Source organism: Acomys russatus, chromosome 22 (assembly GCF_903995435.1).
Source record: "Acomys russatus chromosome 22, mAcoRus1.1, whole genome shotgun sequence".
Lineage (NCBI taxonomy): Eukaryota > Metazoa > Chordata > Mammalia > Rodentia > Muridae > Acomys > Acomys russatus.
Window position 1 is genome coordinate 25079986 of NC_067158.1, and position 14452 is coordinate 25094437.

The 14452-nt window shown below is 51.0% G+C and overlaps 1 pseudogene; it reads left to right on the forward strand.

Annotated features, from left to right (window-relative positions):
- The first annotated feature begins 8467 nt into the window (after positions 1-8467).
- LOC127205924 (40S ribosomal protein S11-like) lies at positions 8468-8905 on the forward strand (annotated as a pseudogene).
- Positions 8906-14452: the final 5547 nt, after the last annotated feature.

Below are 14452 nucleotides of genomic sequence, written 5' to 3' on the forward strand. Positions count from 1 at the left end.
TCTGGAAAGATAAGAACATGAAGAGTGTCTGGGATGTAGCTAAATGGTGGAGCACTTCCTGGCGTGAGCACCAGAGAGAGTGAGGGCGGAGGCGAACACAGGAATGGCCAGAACATGGAGGGAAAACATTTTGAATAATATAACTGACAAGGAATTGCATCTAGAATAGAGAAAGAATTTTTTTTTTTTTTTTTTGGTTTTTTGAGACAAGGGTTTCTCTATGTTATCTTGGCTATCCTGGACTCGCTTTGTAGACCAGGCTGGTCTGGAACTCACAGCTATATGCCTGCCTCTGCCCCCTGAGTGCTGGGATTAAAGGCGTGCACCATCAGAGCCAGCAGAGAAAGATTTCTTACAATGCAGTAATAATTTTAAAAATGGAGACCTAGGCCAGGGCATGGCTCAGTGGTGAGTGCCTGCCCAGCATTATAAAGACCCTCATCAGCTCCAGCTCAATATTTAAAAATAATAAAATAAAATGAAGGGTTAGTGAGATGGCTCAGTGGGCGAAGTACTTGCCACCAAGTCTGGTGACCCGAGTGCCATCCTCAGAACCCACACGGTGGGAGAGAGAACTGGTTCCTGCAAGTTGCCACTGACCTTCACATGAGGGCCGCCGCGATATGCCATGTGATTGCTTGGAAATGAATCTGGGTCTTTTGTAAAAGCAGACCCAGTGCTGTTAACCACTGAGCTATCTCTTCCGCTCTTAATTTTTGGCTTGTTTGTTTGTTTGCTTGCTAGGTTGGTTTTTCAAAACAGAGTTTCTCTGTGTAGCCTTGGCTGTCCTGGACTCGCTTTATAGACCAGGCTACCCGCAAACTTGCAGTGATCCATCTACCTCTGCCTCTGCTGGGTTTAAAGGCATGCGCCACCACATCCATCCTTAAGTTTTGGCTTTAAGTGTGTGTGTGTGTGTGTGTGTGTGTGTGTGTTTGTATGCACTGAGTGAAGGGTATGTGCAAGTGAGTGCAGGTTCCCACAGAGGCCAGTAGAGGGCATCAGATGCCCAAGGGGTTAGAACTACAGGTGGTAATGAGACCCCAACATGGTGCTGGAAACCAGACTCAGGTCCTCTGCAAGAGTAGCTGGCATGCTCTCAGGGGCTGAGCCACCTCCCCAGTCCTGGGACTCTTGATTCTGTGACTCTGTATTGAGGCTGGAGACTAAGAAGGATGGATTCTCTTTCCTTATTCTTCTTCTTAAACGTTGTTTCAGGCATTCTGGGTCTGGTTTGCACCACATTGTCTGCTAGACTCCTGAAAGGTCACTGAATCTGAGTGATGACGGATGACGGCTGCCATCCCTACACCCTGTGGAATCTTCCAACTTGCAAACTCAAGGTCTCTGCCCCTCCTAAGACCTTCTTATGCCCCAAATGTTTTGCAGTTTTCAGCCTTTGAGTCTTGCACATCCTCAGGAGAGTTTACTCCTAACGTATTTTATTCCTTTTGACGCTGCCGTAAATAGAATTATTTCTCCAATTTCATTTTCAGATGCTTTATTAACTTACGGGGTTTAAACTTCATTTTTTTGATTTGCAATTTCATCTTTTTTTCCCCTTATGCTGAAATTCTTGGTTCCTAATGATACCAGCATAATTACTTGTATGCTTCCTCCTGCAGCATACCTGCAGTAATTTCAAATAACAGCACCAGTGTTTCCATTAGCCCTAGGATCATCAAGTGCAGGATTTCTGTGTGCACATTGTCCTTATAGTGTCCTGTTTGGTGCGTCCGTGTGCATGCATACACACACGTACATACACACAAGTTGCACACACACAAATACTTAGACATAATTTTTTTTCTGTACATCTCAGTCCATTAGTTCCAGTTTGCAGTAAGATTGTGCAGATTGATTTCCCTTTTTTGTCCAAGTTGTTGGACTCATCCTCTGCCTTTCCTCTGTGGGAAGAGAGAGCCTCCATGGGGTCAGGTGGAGCCTTTTCTGGCTCTCTGTGGTCCTGGAAAACATGTGGAGGCTGAGCTTAGGGTTGCATCCAAAGGAGGATGCTCTTTGAGAGACAAGGGGACCATTCCACAACGCCTGGGCTGGGCTTCTACACAGAACTTGATCCATTTCCCTGCTCCCCGTCAGTGGTTTGATAGAAGGCTTGTGTGAACATCCCACACATCTGGTGGGCACACTGAGTGCAGCAGTAGCAGTTTGGAGCATTTCATCACAGAGAGAATGCACCCAGACAGCCAGGCCGGTTTCCACAGGCCTTATGCAGAGGTGGGGTGAAGGGGGCTGGGAAATATGACTAAGTGGTGGTCAGAGCAGCAGGTGGTCTCTGGTGGGAAGAGGTGGCCGAGCTACTCGAGGAAACAGCAAGGTGAATGCTAGAAATTAGGGACAGCCTGGAGCATGGGCTGGGGGGGGGGGGTCCCTAGGGATAAGTTGGGCCACAGTCTACAGGTTCATCACTGTGACCAAGGTCTCAAGTCTCCAGACAGGCTGGGTTCGTTTTTGTGTATGCTGAGGGTGGGGTCAGGTGAGAGTAGCTGAGACCAGGGGAGAAGCCAGGGACTCTGGAGCCACAGTGAGGTTTTGTAACTTTGGGTGTCATGTCTAGCCAAGTAGTCACTTTGAGGAGGTATCTGGATTTAGGGGGTGTCAGAAGCTTGAGTGAGGGTCTGGGTTGGATGTGTAACTGGGAGCCATTAGTAGGGCTCATTATGTGGGCTCAGCCATGAGTGACAGGCAGCAGGGCTTCTTGAGCAGCAGGCTTGTTCTGAGCCTCATCCTCAATGGTAGAAGCCCCACCCTCTCAGCCACTGGCTCGGGACGCTATTGCATATGCCTTGTAACTCAGTGTCTCCATGACCATCCTCTCTCATAACCTTGATGCCCTCCCCAAGGCAGGTGCCAGAACAGTGTCTTCAGGCCACGCCATGTCCTTGAGAACAAGTGGTCACTTGGCCATGGAAAGATCATGGCCCAGGTGTGGGATCTCTCTCCTGGTACTCAGGGAAGGTGCTCTGTACATCCCATTCATAGTTAGCTGGTAAAGGAGGTGACCTTCAACCTTGAGATCCCACAGAGAAAAACTGTTTCCCTGAAGAGAAACTCATATCCAAGCCACAGCGTGAAGCCTACTGAGGGACCATCAGGCTGTCTGTCTAGCCTTAGGACTTCCAAAGATGGCAGCCAGACCCACAAGAGCTGCTCCCATAGCCCGTGGTGGGAAATACTGCTAAGGCCTCTGGAGATCACCCTAACAGATGCGGGCCCCCATCACTTTGAGTGTGTAGCGTCTACCTTGAGCCTCATATTCTCAACAGAACCCAAAGGAGACCACTTGGTTTCTCTATGACAGCCTAAGAGTCTTTGGTGCTTGGCAGTTGCCGAGGGGCCTGTCACCATCCAGCTTCAAATCAGATTTTGTTCGTGTTTCCCAGAGTTCTGCAGGGAGTGGGAGTTGCGGGGGTGGGGGCATCCCCTCTGAAGGTTGTGGGATGAAAGAAGAGCGACAACAGGGGGCCTGGGTAGACATCAATGCTGAACACCATTATTTTGATTTTGTAGTTACAGAATGGATGATAAGAGGGACCAGAGAAGCAACGGCAACGGCTCTAATTGACGGATATGCTTTCAGGAGTCGATTTGGATCCATCCGTTCCCTGCAGCAAGAGGCCTGCAGCCTGCAGGCACTGGAGTTTATTGCCTTGTATAGCAAAGGCAAGCTTCAGTAGCAAAGGCCGGGCCACAGGATGTGCACAAGCAGGTGTGCAGTCACACAGGCAGGCCCAGACGCTCACATACTCATGCCCAGATAAGCTTGCCTAAATACACACGGGTGTGTGCATGCGTGCGAGTAAGCACACGTGCTCAGCTGAGGCCACATGCTCAGATCAACACACTAGAACAGGCTTACACTGAGACGATCTCATGTAGGCAAAGTCGCCTCATTCTCTGACAGGGATGCCGGGATGGGCTGATGATAGGGTCAGGTACTTGGGGGTGCCTGTGTTGCTGTGGCTCTGGGTCACAGTGGACTGTAGCCCTGCACTGGGCTCGTGAAGGAATGGGGGCGCAAGCTTGTAGCTCCTGCCCTCACAGCTTTTCTGTGGGTTGTTCTTGCCCCCAGACACTGCCATTCCCTGTTGGAGGGTTGGTCTGGGGCTGTGGATTCTGATGCTAATTCCTGGCCCCCAAGATCTGGCTGCTGCGCAGAGGAGCAGATTCTCACACACATACATCCGTCCTTGTTGTGCAAACCTTGCTCTGCCTATTTAAAGTTGATTGGTTAATTTTTTTTTTTTTTTTTTTTTTTTTTTTTTTTTTTTTTTAATGCTGAAGCTTGGAATTTGGGGGAAGAGAGGGAGAGGAGGAGTTTGGGGTTCAAAGGCTTCCATTGGGTGAGGGGGGGTGGGGTGGACCTTGAGTTGGGGAGAGAGGAGACAGGTATGGTAGAAGAAGGAAGAAGAGGCCCCCATGGGTTAGCGTGGAGAGAAGCACGTGACCAGATCAGCGCGGGATCTAGCCAGATAGGAATGATTAAAACCGATGGCCTGGAATAGGGGCTGGGGAGTGATAAGGCTAGTTTAGAGGCTTACTATCTGCCCAGCCCCAGGTAAAATGAGACTATTCTAAAATACAAAAGGTGTCGGTGTCTTTATTGATTATGATAGTGGGTTAGATAATGCCGCTATAATAATTATAGGCTAATTTATATAATTTAATAATAAACATTACTAGATATTTTTATATTTTCTACAACAATCGCCCTTTGTGGTGATTGTGACTGAACTTCTTCTTCTCTTTCTCCCGGTCTCCTGGGCTCAGTACCCTCTACAGCCTATCCTGAGTTCCAGGCCCTCATATGTACACTGACCTTGAACAGGAAGTACTCCACAGACCAGACCCCATTTCCAGCAGCACGCTCCTGGAGAGCTAAGTCCTCCCATAGTCCTGGGCTCAATTGGTTGTCTCTCTGGACAGCTCAGGTACCACACACTGAGACTCTATCTCCTCTTTGTCTGGGTCTACCTTAGTCTTCCCTGCCCCTGCCACACATCTCTGCTACACCCAGATGTCCTGATGTCTGTTGCCCCAGGTCCATCTCCCAGCACACTCCACATGGGTGGCCTTCTTAAGGAGGTGAGGCTGGTTGGAGCTGGCACCCCAGCATGAGGGCCAGTACCTTCTACACAACACAGAGACTAATGGGTAGGGTGCTGGGCCAAGTACACTAGTGAGTAGGGTGCTGGGCCATTCTGTTTCCCATTCTGTGTTTCGAGAGCCCTCACGTCTTGTGTTGCTCAGCTCTGGAATTGTAGGATCTAGAGAGGGGGTCCTAACTGTGGATGTGTGGGAACAAAATCCCATGCCTTGTCACTGCTGTTTTGCAGCTGCTGCTTGCTGTGTATGACCAAGATGCCTAGACAGCCCCCAGCAGCTTCTGGCAGTAGGGCTTACTGGATGTTAGGCCTGTGGCCAGGATATGAGGATTGTGAGATGCCAGAGCCACTGTCTTTGACCAAAGGCACAGGCTTTCTGACTCTGAGGCGCACCCTGGCAGGTGTCTACGAGTCCTCCTTTCTCACCTTTCCACAGCCATCAGCTGTGGAGTGGGAGCTCTCGGTGGCAGTAGGGGGACACCAGCCTGGGTCAGGGAGCAGAAAAATAGGAGGATCTCTATGTGCTCCAACAGAGGAGAGTAACCTCCTAGAGAGAGCCAAGGCAAGTGGGAAACCTGTCCCCTCTGGCCTGGATTATTTGACAGGTCAGATGTGAGCTGTCTGTGTGTATTCTCCAGCAGTGGGACCCATGCATGCTGAGCCCTCTCTCCCCAGCCTGTGGCAAGGCCACCCTCTCTGAAGTCACCTTCAGCTCCTCCAGCCCTCTCCCCTCTGTGACCACCCTGGCTGCTCTTGCTCCTTGTCCTCCCTTCCTCTGGGGCAGGGAAGTCAATGGCTCTGCCTGCTGCCAGCACCTGTTTCAGGCCCTGGCTGGCAGGCACACTCCCCAGTCTCTGTACTCTTGTTCTGCCTTCAAGCCACCTTTTCAAGGGTGGTCAGGGTTTCCCCACACTCAGGTGGAGCCAGCATCTTCTTGCCGTGTTCACGGTCTGAGAACTGGCTGTGGTAGGGAACTTGGAAGCATCTGTTGGTCACTTTAGAAAGGTCTTGTCTGGGTACAGTTTTCAGAAGGACACTTAAACCATCTGTCCTGTTTCACTGGAGTCACCGAGGAAGCCTGGCTTTCCTCTGTATGGGTGAATCAATGCTGCTTTCTTTTCTTTCCTTTTTTTGGGGGGGGATGGAGGGGGTGGGGTGGTGGCGGTCAATATGCCCCTAGAGCCTGGATTCTTTTTTAAATTTTATTTATTTTTTATGTTTTGGTTTCTCAAGACAGGGTCTCTCTGTGTAGTTTTGGCTGTCCTGGACTTGCTTTGTAGACCAGGCTGGCCTCGAACTCACAGCAATCTGCCTGGGGCTGTGTCTTCCAAGTGCTGGGATTAAAGGCGTATGCCATCACACCCAGCGAGCCTGGATTCTGTATGCTTAGAGTGTCAGTGCTAATTGGCCTCTATAAATTTTTTCCTTTTAAAATTTGTCTGTGCATATGTGTATGCATGTGTGTGCGTGTATGTGTATGTGTGCGTGTGTGTGTGTGTGTGTGTGTGTGTGTGTGTGTGTGTGTGTGTACAATGTTGGGTGTCTTCCTCAATTACTCTTCATCTTATATTTGCAGATAGGATATTTCCTTGGGCCTGAAGCTCACCCTTTGGCTAGACTGGTTGGCCAATAAACCCTGGGATCTACCTATTTCTGTCCTCCCTCACCACCCCTACCCCCACTTCCCCAGTTCTGGCATTGCAGGCGTGTGCCACTGTGCCCCTCTTCTCTGTAGGAGCTGAAGATCTGAATTCAGGTCCCTGCGCTTGCACAACAAGCAGCCACATATGCGGCGTCTCCCTCCTCTGGGGCTGTGCTTTTTGAAACATATATTGTTCTGTAAACATCTAAAAAACAAACCTCTGAACTCTGGAGAGATGGCTCAGTGGTTAAGAGTTTGTACTGATCTTGCAGAGGACTCAAGTTCAGTTCCCAGTACCTACTTTGGTCAGTTCACTACTGCCTGAAACTCCAGCTTCGGAGTTTCCAAAACTCTCCTCTGGCCTTTGAGGGCATCTGCACATGTGTACACGTACCTCCACACAGACGCACATTCACACAGTGATTTTTTTTTTTATTAAAAAAGATTTATTTATTTTAGGTGTTTTGAGTGCTTTGTCTCCATTTGTGTGTACGTACCACATGCATACAGTGCCCAGAGGCCAGAAGATGCCATCAGATCCCCTGGAACTGAAGTTATAGACAGCCACGAGCCTCCATGTGGGTGCTGGGGCTGAACCTGGGTCCTCTGGAAGAGTAGGCAGTGCTCTTAACCACCGAGCCATTTCTCCAGCCCCTGTATTGTAATTTTTATCCCATTCTCAGTGCCAGCAGTGTTTGTTGGTCCCCTTTGCCTGTGGTTTCCCCCTTCTTGGTTCTTTCCCATTTCAGGATGGCATTTCTCAGAGCTACAGGATGCCGACACTGCAGTGTGTGCCTCCTGCACTGGGCAGGCTGTGCTCATGCCCTCCCCAGGGTGTGCCGCCTCCTGCACTGGGCAGGCTGTGCTCATGCCCTCCCCAGGGTGTGCTGCCTCCTGCACTGGGCAGGCTGTGCTCATGCCCTCCCCAGGGTGTGCCGCCCCCTGCATTGGGCAGGCTGTGCTCATGCCCTCCCCAGTGTGTGCCTCCTCCTGCACTGGGCAGGCTGTGCTCATGCCCTCCCCCAGTGTGTGCCTCCTCCTGCACTGGGCAGGCTGTGCTCATGCCCTCCCCCAGTGTGTGCCTCCTCCTGCATTGGGCAGGCTGTGCTCATGCCCTCCCCCAGTGTGTGCCTCCTCCTGCATTGGGCAGGCTGTGCTCATGCCCTCCCCCAGTGTGTGCCTCCTCCTGCACTGGGCAGGCTGTGCTCATGCCCTCCCCAGTGTGTGCCTCCTCCTGCATTGGGCAGGCTGTGCTCATGCCCTCCCCCAGTGGGTTTCCTGGGGGAGGCACAGGGCCCAGCTGTGTGTCCTTCTCATCTGTTAGCCCACTCACCTTTTTGTTTGTCCTGTTTTCTTTCTTTCTGGAGCTTTTGTTTTCTATTTTGAACTCTTGATTCATGGAGGACATTGTATCTGTAAATCCATTAATTTTTTAACAACTGCATGGTTACTAAAAGTTACTGAATTCCATAAAGTACACAAAGTAGCCTACATTCAAATGAAAGAAGTTTGGTACAGGTATTTTAAAATATGTAACAAGTTTGTATCTCTGTGCCTGTATGTTTTATTTTTAAAATGGTTACTTGGGCTGAGGATATGGCTCAGTTGGTAAAGCCATGTGAGCATGAAGATCTGAGTTCGAATCCCCAGCATCTATGTAGAAATACCATCATGAGCTTTTTCTCAGGTTGCCAGGAAGATGGTGGACATTCAGATGGAGCATGCTTACCAAAGCAGCCTACAATCTTTCAAAACAAGAAGCGTGTTTTGCTGGGAGGAACTGGCAAAGAAAAACTCCCTCATTACTACGAAATATTGGTCTAGGCTTCAAGATGCCTAAGGAGGCTATCTTGGGCACCTACATAGACAAGAAATACCCCTTCACTGGTAATGTCTCCATCCAAGGTCCAAGGACCGTTGTCATCGGCCGGAACTATCTCCATTATATCCAGAAGTACAATCGCTTTGAGAAGCACCCCAAGAACACATCTGTGCACCTGTCCCCCGTTTCAGGGTTGCACAGATTGGCGACATTGTCACCGTGGGAGAGTGCAGGCCCCTGAGCAAGACCATGTGTTTCAATGTGCTCAAGGTCACCAAGGCTGCTGGCACCAAGAAATCATTTCAGAAGTTCTGAGGGGGCTCTGGCCTGCTCCTCAGAACAAGTAAAGTTATTTCCCAATTTTTAACAGAAGAAAAATATGGCCAAAGGTGCAAGGCAGCATGGATGGAGCCTAAGGACCTGAGCCCCGCCTACCCATGCTTGGAAGCCTGCCTTCCCACCCGGAGCATCTAAAATACGGTGATGCTCAGAATTTTTAACTTTTTAGGTACTTTATTAGCTTAAAAAATAAGTCTCCGGTCTTAGAAACCGGGTGCTGGAAGCCGAGTCCAGGACAGCCAAGGCTACACAGAGAAACCCTGTCTTGGAAAAAACAAACATGAACAAAAAACCAAAAGGAAAATATACCATCGTGGTGTTCATGCCTGTAACCGCAGCACTGGGGAGACAGGGACAGGCAGGTCCTTGGGGCTCGCTGGCCACCAAGCCTAACCTAATTGTCAAGTTCTAGGACAGTGAGAGACCCTGTCACAGCAGAGATGAATAGTGTCCCTGAGAATAACACCTAAGGCTGTTCTCCAGCCTCTACATATATGTGCACACTATGCACACACACCTTATACATGTGCACCCAAGCACACCAGAATCCACACATAAGAGGCAGTTGTTTTACACGTGGTTTTGCAGTTTGAACATATGAAACATGAGTACGGCCCTCTCCAGCTCCAGGCGTCACCTGCTTTTAACAGTGCTCCTCTGCTGTGCTTGCAGACAGGAGCCTGGCACGACTGTCTCCTGAGAGGCTTCACGCCAGCAGCTGATGGAAACAGATGCAGAGACCCACAGCCAAACAATAGGCAGAGGCTGGGGAGTCTTGTGGAAGAGTGGGGTGGGGCAAGGATTGAGGGAGCCAGAGGGGTCAAGAAGACAAAGGGGAAATGGAGGTAGGGACTGGGAGAAGAAGAGGGAGGGGGACTGCAATCAGGATGCAAATGTGAAACAAACAAACAAACAAATAACAACACACAATTTGTACTTCTTAATTGGAAAAGAAACTTGGGACCTATGATTTGGACACACCTGTCTGGTACCGAGCCGACAGGCCTCTTTGGGCTGCTAGATAACCCAACTGGCAATCCATCCCATAGTTATTGTACCCAGAGCCTGCCAATCAACCTGAATTCATGTCAACAATCTGGCCGACAGGGAAGAAGCATCTGACAAAATCTTCTAAGTTCCCTTCTGGTCTCATTGCCAGAAACCTAGTTATGTCACCTCGTAAGACCACGTTCAGTAAGGAGCTCAGCCACACTGTCTGTGAGGAAAAGGCTTTAAACCTTTCTGGAAGGTTCCCATTTGTTTGTTTGTTTGTTTGTTTGTTTTTTATAGACCGGGTTTCTCTGTGTAGCCCTGGTTGTCCTGGGCTTGCTTTGTAGATCAGGCTGGCCTCAAACTCACAGAAACCTGCCTGCCTTGCCTCCCTGAGTTCTCAGACTAAATGTGCACCGCCTGGAAGGTTCCTTTTTAAGGACTGACACATGGCTTGTGGCTGGGGACAAGCCAGTTGGGATAGGAAGAGGGAAGAGGCCTGCAGCAGTCACTGGGGACTCGGGACTTGGTGTGAATCCCTGCACCTCTGTCCATCCCATCCTCTAACTTAAAGCCATGTAACGAGCACTCACGGAGAGGCTGGGAGGAGCGGAGGCCAGATGCTCTTGCTGTCTTTCTCTCAAAGACCACACTTCCTCCTGTAGCGTGCTCCTGACCTATGGCTTTGGGAGACACGGTAGGCTCACGTAGAAATACTCTCTCCTGTCTCCCGAACTCATCTCGCAGCCCAGCTCCTCCTGCCTCTTCTCCTTGTGTGGAAGTCGTCTGCTTCCTTCTGTGCTCTTGCCAAGCAGCAAGGGCTCACAGCTGGGTTCCTTGGTCTAGCAGAGTTCCTTGGGACAGGGACCACACTCCATAGGCATGGACCTCAGTTTGCCATGAATCACAAGGAGCAGCCATGTTCACTCATGTCTGGCACAAAGTGGTTAGTGGGATCAGCCTGAGCATGTCTGGACATGGCACCTCACGGCACTAGTGGCTCTTCTATGTATACTGTGGCACCACCCCCTCCATGTATGCCACAGCCAAGTGGAAGTTTCTAGATCTCAGGGAGGAGGAGAAAAACCGCGTCTTGCTCATACTGTGCTTGAGGTTGGATTCTTGGAAGCACAGGGGGTACCCTTCCACCTGCACAGTCCCAGGGAGCATCTTGTAGAATATGGCTCTGGCCCAGGAGACTAGAGAGGCCTGGCCCTGGAGGGGCTGTGGTATGCAGGGTAAGTGAGATTTAGTGTCTACGGGGTGAGTGTGTGTCTGTGTGTACTTGATGTAGGGCCTGTGTGGGTGCACTGTGGGACTTGGGCAGAGGCTGCTGAGGTACTGAGGAAACAACTTTAACAAGAAAGCGAGACCCTGACACTCACTAGGAGAGAGCACTGCTAGGTGCTCTGTGACCATCACTGGAGATCTCATATTCACCCAGGTCCTGCCTGTTACCTTCTTGGTCTGTGAAGGACACTACACTCAGACTCTCAGGGACCAGTTGGCATAGTGGCGGCCTCAGGACATGGAGACAGTATCATCTGTGAGGCTGAGAGAAGGTGAGGACTCAGATTAGAGAAGAGACCTTAGGAGGCTCCTTCCTCCTCAACAGAACCCCGTGCGGATGTCACGACAGAGGCAGGGGCTTGGGAGACTATAGTCGGAGAAGGGTCCCTGTGCCTAGAACCAACAGGACCGCATGCAGATAGGCAGTGGTGTCAAGAACAGAGAGAAAAGCCAAGAACAGTTACAGAAAGGTGTGGCCATGTCCTCAGGGCCTTTTGCTGGTCACTCATCCTACCTCTCAGTGACCTGCAGATCCTGACCCATTTCCAGGCTCAGAGTGGCGGGGAGCCTCATAGGGATCTCAGAAACAGGGCCTGGCACACATACCCTCTGACCTATGTGTGGCACCCCACCCAGGCCTCTGTGCCCATGGGCGTTTCTGAACTGCTTGGATATACCTTTCTGTGTGATGGGGAAGGTACTGAAACAGGACAGTGATGGGCATCAGGCTAAGGTCATGGGCCTCCCTTCAATGCTGCCAGTCTCCTCACTTAACTGAGCATTACCCTGTACTGCTTTCTTTTATTCATTCATTCATTCACTCACTCATTCATTCATTCACTTTACATCCTGAGTGTGGCCACTTCCTTCCTCTCCTTTCTGTCCCACCCTCCTTCCCTCTCACCTCTTATCCCCCCTCCCCTACCCCTCAGAAAAGGGGAGCCCTCCCCCACCAGCCCACTCAAGTGTATCAAGCTGCATCAGGACTGAGCACAAAGCTCCACTGTTAAAAGCATGCATTGCTCTTACAGAAGTCTCAAGCTCAATTCCCAGTTCGGTGCTGGGCAGCCTGTAACTCCAGCTCCAGAAAATACCGTCCTGCTCTCTGAGCATGCCTAGTCCTCCCACGTCTTCCTGGCCTCCTAGCCCCGGTCTTCAGGGTCCCCTCTGCTCTCTGCTCATATCCATTTCAAAGACTTGGCCACTGCAGCTCAGGCCAGCAGGTCAGGTGACACTGGGGTCCCTTCTTTCCTCTCCTTCCTGGTACTGCCCTGGGTGTGAGGGCATTGTCAGTGACAGGTTCTATAGTAACCCTGACAGCAGGAGAGCCAGGCCGGACCCCAGTAATGACAGGGTTCTCAGAAGAATTTGGAGGGTGCTACCAGGGAGAAATGTTCCTGCCCCAATGACCTGCACCTGACCTGGATGACTATCCCCAGCTGGCCAGCTGTTTCCTGTCTTTGCCATAGAACTAAGCGCCCTCTCTTGGTGAAGGGAATAATGTGTTCCTCCCTCTCCCCACAGTGATCCTTTGAGGAGGTGAGGCAGCAGAGGCAAGCAGGGTAGGAAATCTCAGGGTACTATGGGGGGACTTCCTGCTGGAGGAAGTAGCTGTAGTGGGCTCTGCCCCACACCTGCCTTGGGGACACCCGCCCCCCCCCCCAACCCTATCCAGGACATCCTGGTTCTAAGAGCTGTCAGAAGCAATGGGCCTGGTGCCACCCCAGGGAGCCCACCTCCCACTCTCATAACTATTGTTAATTAAGACTGTCTCCATTATAGGGCTAATTAACAATTAGCATAAACATAATTAGCCAGCACTGACATTTAACTCATTACATTGTTTAAATAATTTTCAGAAATTGCCCCGAGCTTTATTCTGTCAGCTTGCAATAATGGCAGCACTTTGTCATGTAAATTAAATGACATTTGTGTTGTTACTGTCCCACACTGTGGGAGATAGTCAACCAGCAGACACACCGCCTCCCTTCACCACTGGCAGGCCTCTGCCGCCCAGAAAGCCCTCCTTCCAGGCACAAGGGGCTAAGGGGGAGAGCTAGCCTGCCCTAACATCTGGGCCCTACAGCACCCAACCCAATGGGTAGTGATGACACCGAGCCCAGAGACATGGGGAGACCACTGGGTGTCCTGAGAATGTGGACGTGAAGCCCGGGGCCCGGAAAAGTGTCTTTGAGGCTTAGTTTCCAAAAAAGCTGTAGATACTATGAGCAAAAGAAAACCCAAATCTAAGTCTCTCTGTGTATTGCCCATCTTCCACGACACAGGAAAGTGCGCAGGCTCTGGGATTAAGTAACTTCCGGCCAGCAGGAGTGTTTACTCTGCTAGGTAGGTGTGTGAAGGCTTAGCCTTGGCTCCTCATCATCCTGGACTCCACTGAGGCCTGATGACCTGGCTGGAGAGGGCAGAGCTAACAGGAGCATCTCCCCTTATCTTGCCCTGGACCTGCCCCCTGCCCTGCCAGTGCCCACCCAGGTCCAGCACAGGACCATGATGACCAGGAAGGGTACTCAGCCCTGGCTCCGAGCAGGCCCCCTCCCAACCTGGCTGCCTCCCCTTGCCCTGGCCTCAGCACAGCACCCAGTTGCTCAGTCTTAGGGTTCTTGGCTGTTCTTGGAGGCTGGCCCACTGCCTGGTCAGTACTGGGCACAAAGTCATCCAGGATGTGGTCACTATCCTTGGGCCTCAATGACTTCATCTCAATTCAGCCTTCAAGTCACTTTCTCCTCCTCCTCCCTGACTGACCCTGATGTCCAATCTCTGAGTCCCACAGGTGGCACCCCACATATTTGGTGGTGACAGCTGAGGACCAAACTCAGGTCTGCAGTGCCTGTCTCACGAGCCCTGGCATAGAGGCTGTCAGGCTCCCGCTGACGCTGATGGGATGGATGCTCCTGTCTGCCCATCTGCTCAGTCCTTCCTTCATTATCTCATTTGCTCCCGGGTCCCTGATTCCTCCCTCTGCCTTTGTTCTATTGTAATGCAGTGGCCGACCTTTGGTACAGGGCTCACTGCTGACCTCCTTGGAGGGCCCAGGCCTAACTTCTGGGTCCTACACACCCTGAGGACGCACTTGCATAGCTCTTCAGGGTGCTGCTTGCCAACCTCCCACCTAGCACTTACATGGTAGTCACTCCAAACTGGGCAAGGCTGAACTCAGGCGACGGCTTGGCTTTTGGTCTCTGCTATCTGAGAGATGTCTCCCCTCCACCTGAGCAAGGTGGG